Source organism: Mytilus californianus, unplaced genomic scaffold (genome assembly GCF_021869535.1).
Source record: "Mytilus californianus isolate M0D057914Y unplaced genomic scaffold, xbMytCali1.0.p SCAF_8, whole genome shotgun sequence".
Taxonomy (NCBI): Eukaryota; Metazoa; Mollusca; class Bivalvia; order Mytilida; family Mytilidae; genus Mytilus; species Mytilus californianus.
Genome location: NW_026262734.1, coordinates 30,444,385 through 30,454,908, shown reverse-complemented (window position 1 = coordinate 30,454,908; position 10,524 = coordinate 30,444,385).

Genomic DNA, 10,524 nt, shown 5'->3' with positions numbered 1-10,524 from the left:
AAAGGAGAAGTATTCTTACTGTTTTTTTGCTAGAATTAGATAAGATCTTTGTGAATAAAGGAGAAGGTTCAGAAAGGTTTTGAATTGGCACTAAATTCCATAATATTTTCTGTTCAGTTATTTTTATAAAACATTTGGTGAAAAAATATCAAAAAATATCTGAAAATACAAATACAACAAGCAAGGATGCATTATATCATATTCATGTTTTATAATGTCATAATTTTGCACTAATGATGACAGTTCTAGTGTAGATTTTAACATTTTTGCCAAATTGTGATAATGTGTGCTTAAAAAAAAATTTGTTTTTGAATTTTGTCTTATATTGTCAATAGGGGCTTTGAACGTCTTATATTTTGCACAAAACAGCAAAAAATACCAAAATAGTCATTTTGAGGTCTTGTCATTGATATTTAGATATGACCAACACCATTACTTTAAAGCATATATGTTGCTACTAAATGTATTTTACAAAGATGTTAATGTGGGTAACATATTTTTTTGGGTAAAGCTGTTGCTCATATCTATTTTTATAACCAAAAATCATGTGTGAAATGGCCATTTGAGATTTAGACATGTTTATGATGTCATAGTGACATCACAATTATATTAAACTATGCATTTATCAAAAAAATTAACATAATTTAGAAAGGCTTGAGAATAAGGTTACTATTTTTGAAATTTCAGGGGCCAAATGATGGCTCTTATCATACCTTCTTTACTTTATTCAAAGGTTGTGGCTAATTAGTTTCAGAAGCAAATAGACCTTAGAATTGACATGAAGAGGAAATTTGGGGAAAACTAGTAAAATATCCTACTTTGAAACTATAAACATTATCTAAATCAAGACATAAATGTCTTATTTATTTAAATTTGCATATTTTAAATCATAGATATTGGTTTTTGTCTTGCCTGTGAATTTCATCACAGAATGTGAGACATAAGGATTACAATTGGGTAGTGGCAGCAGCTTAAACTATTTATATTAAGCTCTATATTTCAGAGGGTAGTAGACCTGGATGCTTAATACCTTGAATGATGATGCCTTATGTTATGAAGTTTCTGTCTGTTATATGTCCTTAAACCATTGTGGTGACGTCAGCCTATTCATTTACCGTGGATTCTTTTTCTAGAATCAACGCTTCCTAAATCTGCCGCTGAAATTGACTCACCAAATTATATTCAATTGTTTCGTTTGTGTGCCTAATTTCATTAAGTATGAATTGGCTAATTTACTGATTTCTGTTCACTAATGGAATTAATTTTAAAACTTACCTTTAATTTTTGTAATTTTTATATGCCTTCACTGGGAATCGAACCCTTCTTAGAAATCTGTTATGTGTGACTGACATCGACTCTTCGACGAAACCTCTCGGCTACCAATGGGTTACACTTTAGATGTCTATATTATATATATAAATGAACATCTGATATACATCGGTTCATTGGACACACAGGGCTTGCACCTTTATATAGACACAATAGGCAGTCGTATAGTATGAGTTGGTAGCCGCGAGGTTAGCATGGTTAAAATCAATGAGTTAAAGATAGGGATTTGTCGGTTTAGGTTCGAATCCCTGTATTCTCTCTGTTGTTCCAATTCTTAAGTTATCCTGTTTTTTTTTCTAACCTTGCATTTTATAGTGGATATTTTTGTAATAAAAGCGAGTTTTACCGTTTTTTTTATTATTATTGGCTATTTCACGTGTTTGAAACAAAAATTATTACATCCTATTTGTCAATTTTTGTTTTATAAATATAGTATGATTTCATCTGTTTTACTACATAATTTTACAAAGGTTTGTTCGCAAATTCCTATGCAAGGAAATGGTGCCTAGAGTGCTAGAACAATTTCGGTAACATACTTATTATATATACTTTATATATTCTTTTTGGTCGGGTTGTTGTCTCTTTAACACGTTCCCCATTTCCATTCTCAATCTTATAAGAAATAATTTCGAATATGTCTTATTTTGTATAAACAGATAATATTCATATGCCTGGTAATATAAAGATCTTTAAAGGTAGAAGTGTTATATTTGTATTTTGTTGACCAATTAATTGTGATCTGAGATTTATCAATGCATCGTTGGACACGATAACATGGTTATTTAAACTCACTTACAATACCTTCTAATTAAGAAAAGGCTTTAATTTTGAAAAGAAATTAACACAATAGTTTAAGTTATAGATGCAATGGATAAGCGTAGATTCATGAAAAACAAACCATTCGCCCTCCGGGCTCATGGTTTCTTTTTCAAGAATCCACGCTTATCCATTGTATCTATATAACATTGTCCTGGACTTCATTTTCATTGTTCAGCTACTGCTAAAAAAAAAGTATGCTTTTTTTGTCATGTGAATTTCTCATTTATTATGAGTAATAGGATAACTATATTAATTTTGGTACTGTGGATTCATTTATGTTCTTTGGTGCCAATTTTTGTGGATTGAAGGAAATTTTTATTTTCATGGCTATATGATTTCGTGGTTTTGCGGAAGTCTGTATACCAGCATATAAAAAGAATTTATACTTTGTTGAACATTTAAATTCATTGTTCACGTTTATCCCACAAATAATAATGAATCCACAATACATGGATTCCTTGCAAGGTATACATGTCCTTCAGACAGGGCTCACCTGACCTTGACTTAATTTCATGGATCAGTGATCAAGGTTAAAGTTCCGTGATAAGGTCCATTCTCAAATACTATAAGCAGTGCATCAACTGTATGTGGTGTATGGAATGATTGTAAGTTGTACATGTCAGACTGGCAGGTTTCATCTGACCTTGACTTCAGTTTTGTTGTCCATTGGTCAATGTTAAGTTTTCCTGTTTTAGTGTGTTTCTTAGATGCTATAAGCAGTAGGTCAATTATATTAGGTGTATGGAATGATTGCAAGGTGTACATGTCTGTCTGGCAGGTTTCATAAATTCATAATAGATCATCTGTCCTATTATACCTCATTTCATGGTTCATTGGTCCATGTTAAGTTTCAGTAGTTTTGTCCTCTTCAGATACCATAAACAATAGGTCAACTATATTTTGTGCTAGCTGAACCGTGAAGTCATTATTAGGTAAGGTATACTACCCTCCTTTCGAAGTAGCCTAGTCCTACAGACAGATAGATTGGTTATCTGTCGGACTAGTCTACTCTTAAAGGAGGGTAGTTTACCTAACCTAATAATGACTTCACGGTTCAGCTAGCAAGCAAGCTAACCAAAGATATTACCTTTACCTACACACCCAATGCAATCGGCTGTAAAGTAATAGGTCAATTATATATGATATACTTGATTACCGGATTATAAAAAGTTTACATGTTCTGTAATAGGTATCTCATGAGGACGCTCCGGCCAGAGGGTGATCTTACACTGACACACCAAGTCTGATTAGGATAACTAGTTTACATCCCAGCTCTTTTAGACTATATAAAAATAAAAACATTTACGCTTCACAACATCTAGTTCAGATTGCCATACAATAATTATGATATACTTTATATATTACTATATAGTATATACCCTTTATGAGCCCCGGATACAATGTTTAAATATGTAAAATCTGGGAACAGTATATCTATATATGTCAATATATATGTTCCTGGTAAAATTAACAGTGAGTTTGTATCCTAAGTTTTATTGTGTATCCAACATTCCCGCCAAAATTTTACAGAACAAAAGAATTACACCCCAGTTCTATTGTTATACTTCATAGTTTCTTTTTCTGAAACAAGTGTAAATTCAATAGATCTATTGTTACGAATAGCAATGGATTTTTACCACAGGGTGTGACGAGCGGGGTTTCTGGAAACTCCTGCTTCTACATCCCGCAAACAAAGTCCATTGTTATTCGTAACAATAGAAATTGATAATTTTTAAATAGCATGAACATAAGAAATTACTAATAGTGATCACTTCAAATTGTTTCATGATATTAAAAAAAAACACATTTTAGGAAATTCCAATAAGCATCTATATGGAATACAAAAATAATCCTTTAAATACTCTTTTGCTTGAAGGTAAATTTTTTTTTATCCCAGTCATATGTCTCTATTCTAAAGCATTGATCTTTTAAAAAAATGAGGATTCTAACTGCTGGACTCCCCTCCCCCGGTTACCCAGTGGCCGATCCGGGGTTGGGGGTTCCGCGGGTTGGACCTGACTTTTATTTAAAAGATCAATGCATTTGAATGGTTGGATAATCAATGTTAACAAATATAGGGTTTAGAATGGGGTGTAAGTTAGTTATACACCTCGGGATACGGCGTGTCTGGATAAGAAACCCCTCCGGCCTCCGGCCGACGTGATTTCTTATCCAGACACACCTATCCCTCGGTGTATAACTATTACAGAAACTCAAGGTAGGGTGATCTGGTAGGGGTGATCCGACTCGGATCACCCTTATTAGAACAAAGGAGTTGGGATGTAATCTAAGAGCGTTTATCTAACCCGGACGTCACGTGTATGGATCATTGGTAATGTTAAGATTATGGAATACAGGTAATAAGACCTTCATTTGAACACTTTCAGCGTGAAATTCAATTATAATCAGAAGAGCAGGCGAGACATTTCAGCATGGGCATTCAATTCCTTAGTTGATTATAGCTTGGGGGTTCAAGCCCAGTTATTTGATTATATAGCTGTTTGTGTATTAAGACTGCTTCGACATTGACTCTTATCGTTCTTAGTGAAGTGTGGTCCAGATTGAAAATTTAAAAAGCAGCCATTATTTGTGTGATTTTGCTATTCTTTTATAGTTTGTCGAGTACATTCCTGGCTTTCCTTTTTTTATTTGGAAGGTACATTCAGAAAAGCGCTCCGGAAGCATCAAATGTGTTACTTCCATTTACTTTGATTGTAAACCATATTTGTATTTGTGAAAAAAAAATGATATAGATTTAATGAAATAATTAATATTGGTGTTATTGTATAACATTATATTATATGATGCAAGTCATGTAAGGTATATAGGGTATAAAGTATGCTTATTAGTTTCCACATCTATGTGTGCAAAGTCATTTGGAATGAAATCAGGAAAAAAAATGCGGTGAGGATCTTTTTGCATGTATGTACATATTAGAATAAAAAGAAGTTAAAATGATTAGCACATGTTGGATTGCACGGGTTGTCGTGCTAAGTATAGTACCCCCACTCGTTGTTCAAAGTATCGGGAAACGGTATTAGGTGTCCGGCAGATTCAATCAAAGTACTGAAGTACTGATGATGACTGCAAGTTCTGTTGGATGGTCACAGACGCTTGTCTCATGCAGGGAAAAATCATATCTCTATACCTGAAAGTTAGGTTAAGGTACATAGATATATTTTTTTCTGAAACAAGTTCCTGTGTGGATGATGAATAAATGACAGGGAATTCAACCTCACCGTAATATTTTTTTATATTGTAGTGATATAATCATTTGTTATCAGTTTAATCTGGTTTGTTGTTATATATTATATTAATATTTGTATAACAGTTATATATATAGCAGATCATCTCTCGAGATATTCTTCCACATGCGTTGACACAAATTTTCGGTATTCGTGATTTGTTACTGATATATATATATTTCTCACTACAAAACATTTTCATATCATTTATCTATGTTCTTAAAAAATATTTTCATGAATATTTATTGATGAAATTAATATATAACAAGCGATAAAGAATGTTATTTTGCACTCGATAATGTCCGCGTATTTATATGATTTACACGAAGTGATTGGGTGCTTAAAAACACAAGGGCCGTGTGCAGAATTTCTGCGCCAGCATAACACCAGAATTACCTATCAAGGTCATCCGCTGTAAAAAGCGCTCACACTTTACAACTTATGACTATCAAGCTGTTGGCCGAATACGAACTCATTATGTGTATTAGTGTTCGAGAAAAGTGTGACGAAAGTATATATTGGACCAACCGTCGGACGGACGGACGGACAAGGGGAATTAAATATAACCTCTACTTTTTAGAGTATGGTTTAAAAAAAAATTGAAATAAACGATTTAGAACGAGGAAAAAATGTCATTGATAACTATACAAGGATAAATTTAACAGTAAGAGACGCAAGCCAAATCCTGTCGATACGTATATCGGACGGACGCCGAAGGAAAATGATCTATCATAATTTATATCTTTAGACAGATAATTAAATTTGCGATATATATACATTGAAATTCTTTATTTCAATTATTACATACTGTAACAAGAAATATTTATCTATCGATTCATATTATTAATGTATTAATAGAGAAACTGATATTTACCTTGATAAATGTCGGGGGAAGATAAGTTTTTATAGCACTCGAGTTAATATAGCCGAATTGACCTAATAAGCTTCAAGTGTAGATTTACTCAACCTGATAAAAAATGCTAAGATTTACCAGTACAGACGATATTTAAAATCTTAGGCGAGCGATGGCAGTGCATTGAAGACCTACAAATCTCGAAATAATTTGGCAATGGTGATAATGACCATTTCATTACATCTCCCTCGTGCATAGCTCCGATTCCTTGTTCGGGTTTGGCTTTACTTTTGGTCTTTTTTGTTTGTTTTTTCAATTCTTTAACATTTGTATTAGGTTATGGATTTTTCCAATATTTTGGCCTCAAGCATTACTGAAGAGATTGTCGAAATGTGCATCTGGTGCCGTACACTTGGTACTGTTAATGTTATTATTATAATGTTCCTTTGAATGCGTGTGTACATTTTTTTTTAAATCGTTGTCTGAATGTTTATGTTCTCTAAAACCCCGCGAAAAAAAAACAAACATATATGCGCGCGATCTAGAAGGGTTATATATTCAAAATCTTCACCTGCTGTACATCACGAAATATTAAACAAGACTATGTGCGAACATGGTTTGCTTTGTTAATCTGCAATATGCACGATTTGTTTTGCTAAACAATATTCCTATACAATGCTTACAAAAATGCATTATCTGTATTTTATAACTTCTGCCAATCTAGGCACACCTCCAGAGAGGCACACCTCCAGAATACTAATTCAACAACCACATGTACACATATAACCTTAAATTAGGATAGAGCGAAGCAGTCCACAGCTTTTTAGAAAGCTCAAACTTGGTTACAATTTTGTTCAGAATTGAGTACCTGAAACACAGGCACTTGTCTCAAATTTGTTTTCCAATATATATATATATACGCTTAATGTGTTGAATTAAGGTATATACGACAAAAAACCGGGTACTTCCATCCTAAATGAACAGAACTCAATAATGTTGTGAGTTTGACTCGCTTTGTCTATATTTACCTTCATCAGTAAATTTAAAATCGAGAAATGTATAAATACGTAGAAGCCTTAAGGGCAATATGACCAAAACGGACCTAAAAATAGTTAAATAAATCTAAGGTCAACTTTGCCTGACGGAGTTGAACATTATTGTTTCTTTTGATAATTTATTAATTTATCAATAGGAAGATTTAAAAAAAATATATTACAAATCATGTCGTTACCGAAGCACGAATTTCATTGCTGATAATTCGTACCATTGAAGGCTAACTGTTCACTAGCAGTGTATCGACGCAGAGCTATAGTAAAAGAAAACAACACTTCATCAACGTGAGCGTGACGTCCGAAGCGCTTTTCTGGATTTACTTTCATCTGGAACATTCAAACCAAAACATTTGAAATACAAATGCGTGAAAAGCTAAATACATGAAACATAAAGAAACATATGGTTTATTGTCAACTTTGCCCGAAACAGTTGTCACACTTATTATAGAAAAATTGCATTCTATACGTGTATTATAGGCACCATGTTTACGAAAATTATAAACAAAAAGAGCATAAATGTTACTTCTTTGGGACCGAGACGTAACGCACTACAACTGGAAATGTGAAGCATTTTTTACGTCTTAAAATAACTAACAATCTGTAATAGTTCTAATTCAGACCTTCGCCTATATATCACCTTATGGAGACAGCCGATAAGTTTCGAGCGACTGTCTCAAATCATTGTTTAATCAATTCAGAGCATTGCTACATTGTATATCGCCGTCAATCCTTATAATAGTGTAACTAATAGCTTTAACGGATTAGAACGATAAGACCCCACTTAGGGCCCGTTTTATGAAAGTTCTCAAAAATAGTATTGCATTGTCAACTTTGTTTTTTTTTTAAAGTCAATTTTTGAGACAAAAATAAGTTTTATTACGTAGTTTTGCTTTTAATGCGTATTTTATCGACAACATAATGCAGTCTATTTTTGCAAAATCTGGAAAATCGTTTAATATGCCAATATTATTAAGGTTGTATTTCATAAGATCCTACATATCTACGCAGCAATGCAAGATTGCATTATGCAATATAGAATTGTTGTATGCATGGGTTTCGTCGTGGGATGTCAATTTTGAGCAAGGAAAACTCTATGAACAAGTTCAATATTTTTACAAATTTTAGAAGTTCTCGTATTTTTATACATTTGTTTTTAAATTGTGCATCAAATTCAGCAATGATTAAAGTATTATTGTGTAGAAATCTATGATAGATATAAGAAGATGTGGTATGAGTGCCAATGAGACAACTCTCTATGAACCTATAATGCATATCTCATTTCAATAATTACATAAAACTGTAAAAGTACTAAAACATTATTAAGACATTCTCGAAAATGTGAGACCAGGTTCAGGCCTTATCGACCTTAACAATCTTTCAAAAGCTGGACAGGGAAACGAGACAGTCGTCTGCGTGATTTTCTTTTTGATGACCATTTAATTTTTATATATATATGGTATACCGTTGTCCGTCCGTCGTCAACACTTCGGACAATAAATGAAAAAACGCTTTGACTTATTTTTATGAAACTTTTGCGAATTGTTTATGTCTATTGATATGAGGTCTCTTTCCATTTTGTAAAATTTGAATTTTACGTTTCCAAGTTATGGGACTTAATCCATAAACAAGGTGGGATTTTCCAGTTTTCGGACAATAACTGAAAAAATGCTTTCTGCTCTTTTGTCGTGTTGTTGTCTCTTTGACACATTCCCCATTTCCATTCTCAATTTTATTTGAGAAGTTTCCATGAATCCTTCGTGACTTGTTTATATCTATTGTGGAGGTCTTTTTGAGCAGTGCTCGCAGTATTTCTAGTTGATCATACAAGTTCATTTAAATCATAAAGACTAGCTAAAAGGGCGACATGCATATCATGTGCTCATTGCGCAGCTCTTTATTAACATTGAATATGCTAATATGACTTTGAATATGCATGGTTGCAATGTGAGAGAAAATTACAATTTTACAACAGTAAGTTTGACCATTTAATGAATATCGGACGCAAGGATGGTGTCAACTTTCGGAATACTAATTTTATATTCATTTTGAATGACAGAGCTTGTAAAGTTTTCTACAAAACCACACAGGTGAATATACAAGAAAGTTTTAGGATAAAAAAAACTGAAGGCCCTTTTCAATCTGTCTTGACATACTTTATACACTTGTAACTTTATTATCAGAGTGCGTTTAGTTTGAAGTAAATGCCCTTATACAAATCCTACATAATTCAGGGTCTGAATGGGGTTTACAGAAAAGAGAATAATGGGATAACCTGCAGATAAATGGCCCAAAATATAAAGAATAGAAAGAACAAAATAAAGAAAAAAATAATAGGGTGCTAAAATAAAAAGAATAGAGAATAATTGGCAAAAATAGAAAGAATAGAAAAAAATGACCTTAAAAAATTAAAGAATATAAATGTGGAGGACTCCATCCTCCAGACCCTCATAATTCTTAGACATCGCCTTTAATTGTCGTCTTCAAGCCATTTCGTATGCCTGGTTTACTTGATGTCTAGTTATATAGTATTCAGTAATGCAAATAGTTATCCATTTTATCCGTTCAAAATTTACATATTTTTTCTTCTTTTCTTTTTCGTTAAACGGAATCAATATTTCCTATAATTTTTTAATTAAAAAACATGTTTGATGCTTGAAATAAATTTACAATGATTATTATCAAATTAAACTTGAATCAAGATGGTGTATGCTTATCTTATTGCATTGTCCATTCACAGCTGTCTACATCAGATTATGACATAACTGCATGTTTGTTTAATGCATAACTGATTGTATTAGGGAATAGTGAATCAGAATTCTTTTATAAAATAAATAAAGAAATAATAGACATTGTCTTGCCAAATATTTGATTTGATATTTGCAGTACTAGTATTTGGTTGATAGGGATATTTCTAAAAGGACATTATCTAAATATGTATTGAACGTATATGAGACGATTGTAATAAAGTGCATTAGTGATATGCACATGGAATGAATAATCAGTTGCATATCGCAAAATTGTCTCTACTTTTAAATGTGCATTTAGCGGAGTTTATGCAATGGGTCCAGACGCTTCGATTTCGTTTGAAAGCATTAACGTTTTTTCTTCGAATAAGTAATTCATTTTGCAAACATTCGCTTAGATAACTGTCTTTACGGCAACTGCCTTCAGAAATGAATATAGAATCCATGAATTTCTTACATAATTATTTATATGTATTACCAGA